This window comes from Lontra canadensis, unplaced genomic scaffold (assembly GCF_010015895.1).
Source record: "Lontra canadensis isolate GAN:19392208 unplaced genomic scaffold, GSC_riverotter_1.0 scaffold73, whole genome shotgun sequence".
Lineage (NCBI taxonomy): Eukaryota > Metazoa > Chordata > Mammalia > Carnivora > Mustelidae > Lontra > Lontra canadensis.
This window is the reverse complement of record NW_022631067.1, coordinates 3,989,502-4,003,427: the sequence shown is the minus strand read 5'-3', so window position 1 is coordinate 4,003,427 and position 13,926 is coordinate 3,989,502.

Genomic DNA, 13,926 nt, shown 5'->3' with positions numbered 1-13,926 from the left:
CAGAGAGAGATGATTCAAACCCTGCAGCCCAGCAAGGCTACTTCCCTCACACGGATGTGCTCAGCCTGCGGTCCCTGTCCTGGGGGTCACGGGTCCAAGAATGGAGCCAGGGTGCTGCTCTCTGCCTTGTCCATCCTGCCGGAAGCTGTCCCATCGCTCCTAGAGCTGTCCTGGCCTCCGGAGTGAGCCTCGGGCCCCACCAGATCAAGTCCACGGAGCCGCTGCAGAGCTCTGCGGCAGAACCTTCCAAGTCAAGGGAATTTCCAAGAAGGGAAATCGTGTTTATCCTTGCATCTCCCCCACACTGCATGGTGTCAAGTGGAACACAGAACTTGCTCTCGCATTTTACCAGTCTGGTGAAAAACCTCAACAAACACACACAATTCACTAATACGTTACAGGAGACGGCGAAGGGAAACAGCTCTGGTTTTGCTGTGAGAAGAAACAGAAAACGGGGGACGGTGGGGGAGCAGTGAGAGGCATGCACGAGACAGATAGAGGGTTTGGTCTTGGTTTTGTCTTTCCGGTCAGTTAAGAGAATTAAAATCGCGGGTGATGCTCGTGGGGCGGACACTGATAAAGCAGAAGGAGGCGGGAGTGACTAGCACGGAGCCCTTGAGCAGGTGGAGGGAAGGATGCCAGCCTGCTGGTGGGAAGGACACCTGGGAACAGGCCACCCAGAGCCTGAGCTCCTGCAGGGCACTCCTGGGGATGGCGACTCCCGGAATGTCTCTCCCTGGGAAATGGGGTGAGAATACCAGCTGCAGACGAAGAATGGGGAGACAGAAACCGGCCAGCTAGTCCCAGGGACGCCCGCGCCTCCTGTGGGTCCTCAACCGTATACCCGCATCTTTTTTGTCCCCAACCTCTTTCTCTCTGCTGACCCCTCTTCTGTAGGAGGACATGTTGGAACCAGTCCCACTTTATTTTTTTTTAAAGATTTTATTTATTTATTTGAGAAAGAAAGCATGTGAGAGCATGCAGGAGTAGGGAGAGGGACAGAAGGAGAGGGAGAAGCAGACTCCCTGCTGAGCAGAGAGCCCAGCTAAGGGCTCCAAGCCAGGACCCTGGGATCATGACCTGAGCCGAGAGCAGACACTTAACCCACTGAGCCACCCAGACGCCCTGAAAGTCCCACTTCAAACAACAGAATCAGTTTTCCAGATTTTAAGGGCTCTGACTGCTGCTAATCTCCAAGCTAATAATTTGAAACTTGGATGAAATGATGATTATCTAGGAAAAATGAAATATTCAAAGTAGACCTCAGAAAACATGTAAAATCTAAAAAAGAAATTACCTAAAAGAAAATTTAAGAAAATAGGCAACTAGCTTCCTCTTTTGAATAAAATAGTACATCATAAAAGCCACATCTTGACCATTGAATGTCTAACTAATAAAATTCTACATTATTCCTGATAAAATGACTTCTGCAAGTGAAGTCAGGTTATAATGCCCTTTTCTCTGTAAATTAATCCAATGGATCTCTTCCGCCTCACAGATAATCTCCAAACTCCTTTTACCAGCATACACACACACAAAAAAACCCTTAATGAACTAGCTAGTACCTGCCTCCTTACTTCCATTCTGTACATTTTATTATGCTTTAGGCGGGCTGAGTAATTTGTGTTTCTCTGCCCTTGACATTTTCTGTCCATTACATCGTAAGTAATCTCTCCCCTAGACAGTCCTTTGCTTTCTCATCTTGCTAGTCTGGTGTCCATACGCCCATGAACTTAAACACACCCTCTTACCATTTTGTATTCACCTCGATTTTCAATTTTACGCTGTCTTTGGGGATCATTGTCACCATTTGGTAGATTGACTTCTTTGTAACAGTGATTTTGTTTTAATCATCCCCGTAATGCCCAGAGCAAAGTGCGATGCCTGGTGCTTGAAAGATGTCTGTGCAATAGTCAGTGCGTCCCCTGGCCTCGGTATATCCGCTCTTGAACCCATGCTTTCATCCAGGGCTTTCATACGGCACTTAGCAAGAAAAGATGCCATACGCGTCTGTCTAGGCTAATTTATTTGCCTCTTAGAGGCATAACATTAATGAAATCATAGTAAAAATCCCTAATGATTAAAAATGACACTGGGATGACATTTTGCAGTTGATAGAATGAGGTGCCTAACTCATTTAAATTAATTTAAATCTGCTAGCCCCACCCTGCCCTGGGGATCCTGTGCAGAGTTGGAGAAGGCGAAGAGAAAGGGTGGCTTGGGGCGGGAAGATAGGCTTGTTTGTTTCCGCTGCTTATTCTTATCTCTTTGTGTTGCTGATGGGGGCATTGGCTTGGTCTGCCCTCGGTTCACATTCACGTTCGCACGTCTCAGGTTGACGAGCTGACTTTCCTGATGTGGTGAGCACTGCTTCTAAGGAGGAGGTGTTTCCCCACGCACCACCCTCCAGGGTCAGCGAGCATCTCTGCTGCCTGGGATTGCTTTTCACCAGCTGCCTGTTGAAGCCCGCTGCACTTAGTCTGACTGCATCTACCTGGTTCCCTGGGTAAGTAGAATAACTCCTCCATTTTGTACTAACTGCTACTCTAATCATTGTCTTTCCCTTGCACGGAGGGATGAGCAGCTTCCCATACATAATTATCCCTCTGCCCCAGGCAGAAGAAATTGCTTTCTTGCCATAGTCCCAGTAAAGACGCAGTAAACATACTCTTTAATCAGAATATGTTACAGCCTAATATTTATTACTAATTTATTTTTGCTGATTTTCATGACCTATGCACACCCTTAAACAACCAAGCCAATGAATCAATTTGAAGGAAAAATCAGTTAACCTCATCGTTTGTCCTTGAGTCACTGGAATTACTATGGGATGACTTTGGAATATTTGGAATACCAATCCATGCCTTTTCTTTCTATGAAATGTAAAGGATTGTCATCATTACAATGTTTACTTTTAGACGGTGGACCCAAGGATCTCCTACTCATGCACTAACTTATAATTTTTTCAAAAGAAAATAATACTATGACAGTGAACGAAGGTGAAGTGACACTGACTGTCTAATTTCTGTTCAAGAGTAAGTCCATTTGAGAGTAGGAAATTTGTGCTCCCATATTTCATTATTTCATTTATGTAAAATGTTCCGAACAGGCAAAACTGGAGAGCGAGAAAGGAGTCTCGTGTTCGTCTGGGGCTAAGGGGAGAAGGATATGGGGGTGGTTGCTGCTAACTGAGAGGGTGTTTGTTTTGAGGGTGTGAGACTTCTCTGGAGTTTGATGGTGGTAATGATTACACAACCCTTGAATATACTAAAACCACTGCGTTGTACACATGAAAAGGGTAAATTCTGTAACGTGAATTATATCTCAATAAAACACAGTATGGAGAGGTTACATCTATGTTGTATTTCAGTTTGCCTCCGTAGTGAAAGCACAGTAAGTAATTATTTTCTTCAACTATGTTCATTGCTTTAAGGCCAGAAACATCATTTTAAGGCTTATATTATTCTCACACTATATTAATTATAACTTATTCAAATATTCTTTTTTTTAAGATTTTATTTTTATTTATTTGACAGACAGAGATCACAAGTAGGCAGAGAGGCAGGCAGAGAGAGAGGAGGAAGAAGGCTCCCTGCTGAGCAGAGAGCCCGATGTGGGGCTCGATCCCAGGACCCTGGGATCATGACCTGAGCCGAAGGCAGAGGCTTAACCCACTGAGTCACCCAGGCGCCCCTAATTCAAATATTCTTACAAGTTTTGACTACCTGCACCTAATTTGGCCCACTCTTCACCTCCTCACCCCCTAGTGCCCACTCCCCCACCTTTGGCAACCACCGATCTGTTTTCTGTAGGTATGAATTAGGGTATTTGAGATTAATCAGTGAGATCATACAGAAGTTGTCTTTCTCTGACTTATTTCACTTAGCGTAATGCCCCCTTCATTTTCTTGGCTCAATGATATTCTGTTGAATACATACCACCATCTCTCTACCCATTCATCTATTGACAGACATGGACATTGTTTCCATAACTTTGTTTCCATAACTTGGCTATTATAAAAAAATGTTGCAGTGAACATGAAGGTACAGATAACTCTTTGAGAGAGTGACTTTGTTTCCTTCAGCTATGGATTCAGAAGCGGGATTGCTGGATCATAAGATAGTTCCATTTTTAATTTTTTTGAGGACCCTCCATACCGTTCTCCAGAGTGGCTGCACCAGTTTGCATTCTCACCAACAGGGCAAAGGGTTCCCTTTTCTCCCCATCTTTGCCAACACCTGTTGTTTCTTGTCTTCTTAATGACAGTTGTCCTAACAGGTGTGAGGTGATATCTCATTGTGGTTTCCACTTGCATTTTCCTGATTGTTAGTTATATTGAACACCCGTTCATGTGCCTGCTGGCCATTTTTATATCTTCTTTAAAAATGGTCTATTCAGTCTCTCTGTCCACTGTTGAATTGAATTGCTTGAGTTTTTGTTACTGGGTTGTATAACTTCTTTATATATTTTGGATATTAATTCCTCATCAGATATGTTATTTGCAAAGATTTTCTATCATCCCTTAGGTTGTTTTTTCATTTTGTTGATGGTTTCCTTTGCTGTGTGACTAAGGCTTTAATTTCTAGTTTTCCATAAGGTAATTTGTCCTTGAGGAGATTTTCTAAGACTCTAACCAGCAGCTTGAGTGTTAATCATGCAACAGTACTTTCAGTCCTGGCTGGGTCTTGGGCAGAAGAACAGGAGTCTGAAAAGACAGCTATGACCTGGTCCACTGATACACCACCTCACCTCTCAAATCCCAGCAAGGCACATCTGGTTGCCTTTTCAACTCCATGTTTCCCAAAAGAGTTGATCTCTGAATATTTTCACCCCCAAAGAACACCTACTCTGCTTCTGGGACACTTGTTAGGAAACACGGTTGCACCAGCCCGTGCGCTTTCTGAGGACAAATGCCTTTGCTCTACTACGAGAAATTGACTGATGTTTTTTAGCCTCAATAAATAAATAATAAGAAGTGATGATTGTGATTCTGTTGAAGTTTTCTTTTAATTTAGAGAAAACCTAAGCAAAGCAAAATAATAAATCCATATAAAAATGAAAAGTGCATTCAAATATTGACCAAGAGCATCATTTGGTATTAACACACAAAGAAGTCTAATCTGTCCTTGATTAAAGAGGGAGGGTATATACTGTAGGATTTTTACTAACATAAAAAGCTATTCCTGGGTCTTTTTTTAAAGAATTTAGCTAAAAATAGTTTCTTCTCCACGCAGAATTTGAATACATTATAAAAATAAAAGAATGTCTTTTATATAATGAATTGTATTTACATTTCTTTTCTTATCTCTTCTGGGTTGTTTTTTTTTTCACCAGAAGACAAAATAGATGCTGGACCCATGCTTACAAAAAAACTGACAGCTAGAGCCAGTACAGATTATGATAAAATCCATTTTTTCCGCAGCTTATAGAGAGAGCTGAAGAAAAGTATATTCTACGTAAGACAGCAAGGACAGACAATCTAGTGAAGCTTTATCAGTCTGTGTATAAAAAGGGTCTGATTATTTTGCTGGTGATTATTTTGATGTGTGAATGCTTTATGCACACTTTAAAATCTTTGTTTAAATTCAAGTGAACAGGAAGCCAGAGGTATCTTATCTAGTCATAGGAACACACTAATGTTTAAAGCATTCCTTCTTTATCTTTTCCTCTTTACCTTTTAAACATTATTTTGTAATTAATATTTCAAATGCCTGACTTGTTAAAACACTTACATATGAGAATTTAACAGTTTTGAGTACAAAGCACTCGAAACAATTTATAGTCAAGATACTTATCAGTAATTGTCACATCAGGCTTATTGAATATTTTATCTTGCCTTCTTGGTCCCCCAAAAGAGCCAAGGGTGAATAAGTCACTCTCAGTCTCTGGCACCTCCAAGTTCAAACTTGAACATCACTGGTTAGGGGTTACAGGAGAATCACCACACTTTGTAATAAAGCAGTTCAAAAATACTTTGTAAGCGTGGAAAAATCCCTGCTACAGAATACCTTAAAGAAAATGTCTAAGTGATAATTCAACAGTGGATAATTGATAATTGATAATTTTTGAAAAACACCAAAAATAAGTGAGTGCTCTAATTCATTTGGGTGTAAAGTCTTTTCATTGTGTGAAAATAATCATCGTTTCCAGTATATACGCAGTACAAGAAGACTTGATTTAAACCAGAGCAGACATAATGCTCATAATTTACCTGGTGGTAAGTCATGGGAAAACAGCATAATAAAAGGAGGGTCCAGGGGAGATCTGTTGGTTGGTTAGTTTGCAAAATATTTATTTACTGTTGTTAAGGCTGAGGAGAGTCCTTCAGGAGCTGAGGTGCAGATGGAGTGGAGTTGCTTCTCGGGAGAAAGCGCGGCAGGAGTGGTGACTGGGACTGGGCGGGGCAGCGGGTGGGGGGAACACACCGTTATGCGTCAGCACATAAGCCTCAGACCCTCTTCCAAGACAACGTAAGATTTGGGTGGAAAGAATTTGTCTCCTTCATCACAGCATCCACACAGTCTAGAAAAGTGTCACTACTGTACTAGATGCTCAGCAAATATTTGTAAAATTAATATCTACTTTGAGCAAGTTAATTTAAAAAAATCAAATTACTTTTGTTCTTCTGCATGTAAATATTTTGTAGAAACATTGGCTAGAGAATGTCTATGTGCAGTCCCTCTGCTGGAAATGTTGACCAAAGCTTGACTTTCCTCTGGGCTCTTGTCTCTGACTTACGTCATGGCTCTTGGTGTGGTTTAAAGATTGTTGGGGCTCATGTGAGATGTCAGGTGCCTGTGTTTATTCACATTTTTCTTGAGTTTGGAACCAACATTACTAAAAATATGTTGTTTTGAGATGTTTTCAACCTATTCCTGTTAAAGGTTATTCCTTCTTTCTTTCTTTCTTTTTTACTTCCTTTCTTTCTTTCTTTTCCTTCCTGCCTTCCTTCCTTCCTTCCTTCCTTCTTTCTTTCCTTCCTTCCTTCTTTTCTTAATACAATAGTATTTGTTCTATTTGTGTCCATGGCAAATCAAAAGAGTATCAAAACTCCTTTTTTGGCCAGTGTATCTTTTCACCCTTTAGAGTTATTAGATAAAATAATTTTTCTACTCATTTAAAAACAAATCGATAGTTAATCTTTATCAAGATCATTCTGGCTGAAGAAACTGTTAGACCTGCGTATAGTTTCCTAAGATTTAGTGCTAGTTCTATCTTGTTTTTGGGTATATGTGTGTATGATCTGTTGGTTCTAATGCTGCTGACTATTAATATTTCCTAGTTCAAAGTTAGTGCAGTCAGTCACTTAAATACATCTAGTTGGTGGCTGTAAACTCTCCCATAGGACTTCACTGCGAGTGATTCTGCAAACAATGGTTTCAGTCCTTCTAACCTTTCTGAACAGAAGAAATCTGAAATGGCATCATGGGGAGCCAACCCTGGCACCGAACACATTTGCCCACTGTTGACCAAAAGATGGCTGCCTCCACCTTCAGGCACCACCTCTGTGTCCAAGGCAAGATGAAAAGGGCAAGGCCAGGCAAGCCCTGTCTGCCTTTAACCACAGAAACAAAATGTTTCCCAACACTGGAGAGCCCTTCCCAAGAGCGCAGCTGCCTACATCTCGTTGCTCTGGAAGGTTTCTGGGGCCACATGGAGCTGCAAAGGCAAGCAGGGAGAATTTTGGAATACTTTGGTTAGTCCACGTCTGCTGTCTCCACCTGAGCTGGAGTGTCAGTTGGGAATGGAAGTAATACCAGACACTTCCAAATAGTCCTGCTTCTTGCGATGAGGAGGCACTCTTCCTGAAAGGAAGTCATTTGATAACAAATCAGTCCTGATGACAAAATTCATCTGAGAGATGAGTGACAATGTTGGATTAAAGGATCCACGGTGAGCACCAGGTCCATTTCAATCCCAAAGCAAAGGCACAGAGCAGGAAATACAGGGTATAACTAATAGGATGCCATGTCAGTCCAACTTGGAGTTGGAAGGGGAGAGCAGGGGAGGACCGCTGTGCTCCGGTATTCTTATCTGTCACCATGGGAAGTCTGAAGAATTACCTAAATCTCATAACTTAATTAATAGAAGCTTAAGAGCATAAATGGGTCCTTTAGAAACACTAATTATAGTAACAGTCAATTCTATTAATGACTGTAATTGCTTTAATTTTCTTATCTGGTAATTAAAAGGAAACAGAGGTGAATATATCATTATTTCTTATTATTGTTCATCAGGATCCACTGCCCAAGCTTCCTTTAAAAAACTGCACATGTACTATATGGTGATCAACATAACACAGTAAAAATAATAATACGAAAAAATAAAATATAAATAACTGATAAAAAAGAAACAGCATACACATTATTAAAATTTAAAAAGGAACTTTCAGGACAAATTAAACCCAGACTCAAATCCGGTTAAGCATGCAGAAGGGAGATACACACATTCAAACATACGAAATTAAAAACACAGAGAACATGGGGCACCTCGGTGGCTCAGCTGGTTGAGTGACTGACTCTTGATTTAGACTGAGTCATGATCTCAGGGTCCTGGGATGGAGTCCCACGTGGGGCCCAGCATGGAGTCTGCCTGAGATTCTCTTTCCCTCTGCCCCTGCCCCTGCTCGGACGAGCTCTCTCACTCTCTCTCTCTCTCTCAAATAAATAAATAAATCTTCAAAAAACATAAACAGAAACAACCCCCTCCCCCACACACAGACCACGAAGTAAAACAGGAAGGATAGAAGAATCCTTCAAAAGGAAATGGGAAAGAAAATGTGAGAGAAATGATAAAATGGAGATCGGACTTTCCTGTCCTAGCAATGAATATAAATGAAAATGACACAAACTAATTAAATAGAAATGTTTCTGTTTCAACAGAGCACAGAAGCCCGAGCTATGCGGGTAAAGCAACGCAGTCTGGAGTGAACTAATAAAAAACTGTTGGACATAAAGAAAGGAGAAGAATTAACTGATAAATGGGTACAAAACGAACTCAGGGATCACGAGATTGTGTTTGAAGGCAAGGCAATGGTACTGAGAGACACAAAGGAGCCACTTTCTGAAGATTACCGTTCAGTCCAGGGTAGAGGTCCAGAGCCACCATGAATCCAATGGCACCAGCAAACTCTATTCCAAGCAAAGATCTCTCCCGAGCATTGTGCCCTGGACTAGGACATATGTGAGACTTATTATGATGGCTGCATAAGGTGAGGGAGACCAAATCCAGGAGACGGAGTATAGGGCCAACTGAGGTCAGAAGTCTAGTGGGAATCCCTGAGGAGACCCTGCCTCGAAGGGTTGGCTCACATTCTGTGAATGAAAACAAGTCAATGGGCCACACTAACGAGGACGGGAAGGAAACTCGACTGGATCACTTCAGCCTTGAGTGGCCATATAATGTGTCCTCCACAGACAGATGCTTCTCAGGGGAAAGGACACTACAATTATACTCTAACAGTCTGGAACATACAGCTGCTCTAGGTGGAAAGGAAAGGAAATTCTCTGATGATCTGTAATAGCAATCTCATTCTTCAGCCAGTTTCCAACACAAGTTAACACTACCTGTAAGTCTGTCAAAAACTTCGGCAAATCATCTAAGGGTCATCCCAGGTTGGTGGGATGATGGAGCCCAGGAGAATGATGGAAAAAACACCATCCTTCTTTGGAGGAATGCAGCCCTTAAACTAAGCTACAAAGAGTTTTCACAGATAAAGTGGAAAATGAGGTTAAGGGCAAATGTCGGAAAACACACCAGGATAAAATAAATTCTGAAGGAAAACAGAAGGAAAAACTCAACTGTAGAAAGAAATTCTTACCCAAATAATGAAAATAATTCTATAATATTTCTAGAGAGAGAGAGATAAAGAGAGATGTGTAAATGCCCCAATTAAAGACTAATCCAGAAATTCTATAAGTTAAGAATTGTTCATTTGCCTAGCTGCCAGGAAGTAATTAGTTTAACCAAGATTAAAAAAATATAAAATAAAATAAAATAATGATAAAGAGATATAAAGCAGATGTGATTTCACAACACTGGAACACAGCCACATGGGAGCACACTTTAGTAGTTTCTTACAAAACTAACTATATTCCTACCATAAGATGCAACAATCATGCTCCTCAGTGTTTCCCCCAAAGGAGCTGAAAACTTCTATCCACAAAAAGACCCATGCATAGAACCTTCTAGCAGTTAGTTTATAGTGTTATTCATAATCACTGAAACTTAGAAGCAAAGATGCCCCTCAGTAGTGAATGGTCACAAAAATGGTACATCCAGACCATGGAGTATTGTCCACCACTAAAGAGAAATAAAGTATCAAGCCATGAAAAGACATAGAACCCTAAACGCATATTACTAAGTGAAAGAAGCCGATCTGAAAAGACTTATGTACTTTATGTTTCCAACTATGTGACGGTTTTGGAAGGTTTATGGGGACAGTAAAAAGATGAGTGGTTCCCGGAAGTCAGCAGGGAGGCAAGCATGAACAGAAGGCGCACAGAGGGTTTTAGGGCATGAAACTACTCGGTCTGATGGCGTAATGGCGGATACAAGCCATGGAGTGGGGAAGGCGATACCGACCTGGGGGTCTCTGGAAACCCTCTGTACCTTTCGCTCAGTTTTGCTGTGAATCTAAAAGTGCTCTAAAAAAATTAAGTCTATTAAAAAAAGTCTATGATCCCAAAGCAAGAAATTGCTCAAAATAAACAAACGCCATAGAGACATGTCTGAAGACCACAAGGAAGCAGCCCGAAGGGTTGTCACAGGCTAGATCTAGGAGGGGACTCAACTAAAGGACAAAGAAAACACCACAAAACAATAACGATTCTACAGAGAACATTACTGAGACATCTGACAAATTTGGAATCTACATAGTGGATTAAAGTATTTTATCAGGATTAAATCTTCTGAATCTCATAACTACACTGTGGTTACACAAGAGACGGAGACAATGTCCTGTTCTCAGGAAATACCCTTTGAAGTAGTGAAGGGTGGAGGAGCACAGTCTTTCCATCCTAGCCTCAAGGAGCTCTGAAAAGCAACAAATTGTGGCATGTGTGAAACAACGGGCGGATCTGGCTGAAAATCATTGGTAAGTTCTTTGTGTGGTCTCCAACTTTTCTAAAATATAAACTTATTTCAAAGTAAAACAAAAACAAAAATGAGGAAAAGTCGTCTTGCCTCCATGCCCCACGTGATGGAAAGCACAGAGCAGAGCCTTCCAGTGTAGAGCTGAGCCCAGCATTGGCTGCGTCCCCATGTGAGTTCCATCCACACGACATGGCAGTCGGGTCCAGTCGAGGTGCTGGGAGACCAGCCCCCGCTGCAGGCGTGCGTCCCAGGCATGTTGTGCTTTCTGTGCCACGGGGATGCTATTCCTCTGACGGACATCGCCTTTCTTTAGTCCTTGCATGTCAAGTGGAATGGGTCAGTGTTTAGCTGAAGGGAAGGAATAAAATAGGGTAGAGCCCCACATACAAAGTGTGTGTGAGAAGGTATGTGTGTTTAATGCTTTTTATTTGTTTTGTTTTTGTTAGTAGGCATCATGCCCAGCATGGAGCCCAATGCAGGGCTTGAACTCACAACGCTGAGATCAAGACCCAAGCTGAGATCAAGGGTCAGATGCTTAACCGACTGAGCCACCCACATACCCCTGTTTAATGCTATTTCTATATCTTTCTTGGTTTATGCATGCTGGTTAGACATGACCTTAACCTGGTTAGTAACCTGTGATTACCTGATGGCAGCTAACCAGAGATGAAGACAGAATCATAAAAAGAACTGAGTCTTGCTGGGACTCCCGAATGCCAACCCCTCAGCTGTCCCAGGTACATCAACAGTGATTTCTCGGCGTTGAGCATTTTCCTGGAGCCATTAGCCCCCAGGTTGACATTTCTAGCCTGGTCAGTGTACTTGAAACAAGATGTTGTGGCTTTGGGCCGAGGCCCTAAACTCTAAGTATGACACAAGAATGACTTGCCAAGAGCATGCCTGTGCTGATAGGAAAGCTTAGAGATTGTAAAGTATTTCTGCCAGCCCATTATCCACCTTGTGGGTAAAAAGGAGATGAAGTTGAACATACCAGAAAGTGAGAGAATTGTTGCATTCCTGTGGCCTTTCTTTCCTTACCCGTGTGAGAGGAGAGGGGGGCTTTCCCTCACCCAGCGCCAAATGAGAGGGGGCTCCCAGATCGTCTTTGGGGCCTGGACCCATGCTCCTGCAATGTGAGAGACATGGCCTCACACTTAAAGGTGTGAAGGATTTGGTTCACACCTAAAAGGTCTAAAGGCAAAGAGGCTAGAGGCAGAGCTGCCAACTGAATGCTCGGAAAGCAGACCCAAGTGGCTGTGTGGATACCAGCTAACTCTTCCCTGGTGCCAGGAAATGCCCGAGCTTCCAGGGCCAGCCACAAATCCTGCAGATGGGGGGCTGGCTTGCAGTTAACCCAGAAGGGATCCCACCCAAGAGAAGATGCCTGGGGGAGGGAAAATGACCCACCAGAGGGGAAGGGCCTCAGGAAATCCAGGGTGAAGGCACATTTTAAGCCATTAGGTAAAGAGGCTCGTGTTGAAGAAATTGGGTCTGAAGGTCCCCAACCGCAGGGCATGGATACCCAGGCCTCACTAGGGTATACAAACGAGAGCACCATTCCCAGTTCTGCTCTGCATCGTGGGCCTCATCCTCGAGAAGTCAAGCATGGGAACCAGGAGATGAGGGAAGAGAGACAGAGGAAAGAAGCAGGCCAGATCCCTTTTCTGCTTTGCCACTTCCTAGCCTGAAATAGGCCAGGCCTGGGACAGGGAGATAGTCACATATGATGAGAGGTTGGGATTCTGGCTGGATCCTAGCAAGGATGCTTTGAAGCCAAAATGAGACTGCGTCCCTGGCTCAGAGAGTGGGGAAGGCCCCCTGACTTCCTTCTGGGGACCAGGAAGTGGACTGGGTCTAACAGACAGTAGACTGTATACACCCTTGGGAATCCAGCATGCTCAACAAAGTAGGTAAACACTTAATGTCTTCACTTGGAGAGCCCACAGAAATTTCATTATCAGGATCCCCAGGGCTGACTTCTTAATAATATTCAAATCTTATCTCCTCTTTAATCCATACGGCAATGAACGGACTAGTATCCCAAGCTGGAGGATACACACCAGCACCGATGTCTCCATCTCCAAGTTGGCAGAGCTGAAGAGCGCCATCTTGCAACCATGGCAAGACCTTCATTTTACTAAAACATCAGTCCACACTTATTCTTGTTATCAAATTACCTGTTTCCGTTTAGAACCAGGTGTTCTTCCTATACACCCTTCTTCTGCCCCCTCCCAGGGTCACCGATCACTCCAGGACCACTGCTCTTCTTGGGGTCCCCAATTATATCATGTTTCATGACTCTGTGGCCTCATACATCCTGTTGTCTCTCTCCCCTTCTTCAGTTATATCTTCTCCTACCCAGCTCAATCTAAGCATCATGGTTTGATGAAACTTTTCCTGACGCTGTATTGTGATTTCTGGGCTCTGTCTTGGTTCCTCATCATGACCTGAGGCCTATTTCATTGTAGCTCACATCACACCTTGCCAGGAACAAGGATTTACTTCTCTTTCCTCAGGGCACCTCGTGCTCCAGTATATTTTGTTTGACATGGCGTTTCTTCACCCAGCAAGATGCTTGACGCCAATTATATGTTCACTAGCTGTTGACTAGATAAATGGAGGAGAAATGGGTGAAGGGTTTTGTTAATGCAGCGTATTGTTGTTACGGTGATGATGATGATGTGTAGCAAGAACTTATATCAGCAGTCTTTGTAGTTTTCATACACATTATTGTATTTTTTCTTCACCTGTATAAAAGAAGAAACCAACCTAAGAGGGATCAAAGAACTTACCCAGTATAAAGAAGTAATTTTTTCCTTCAAAACAATCACA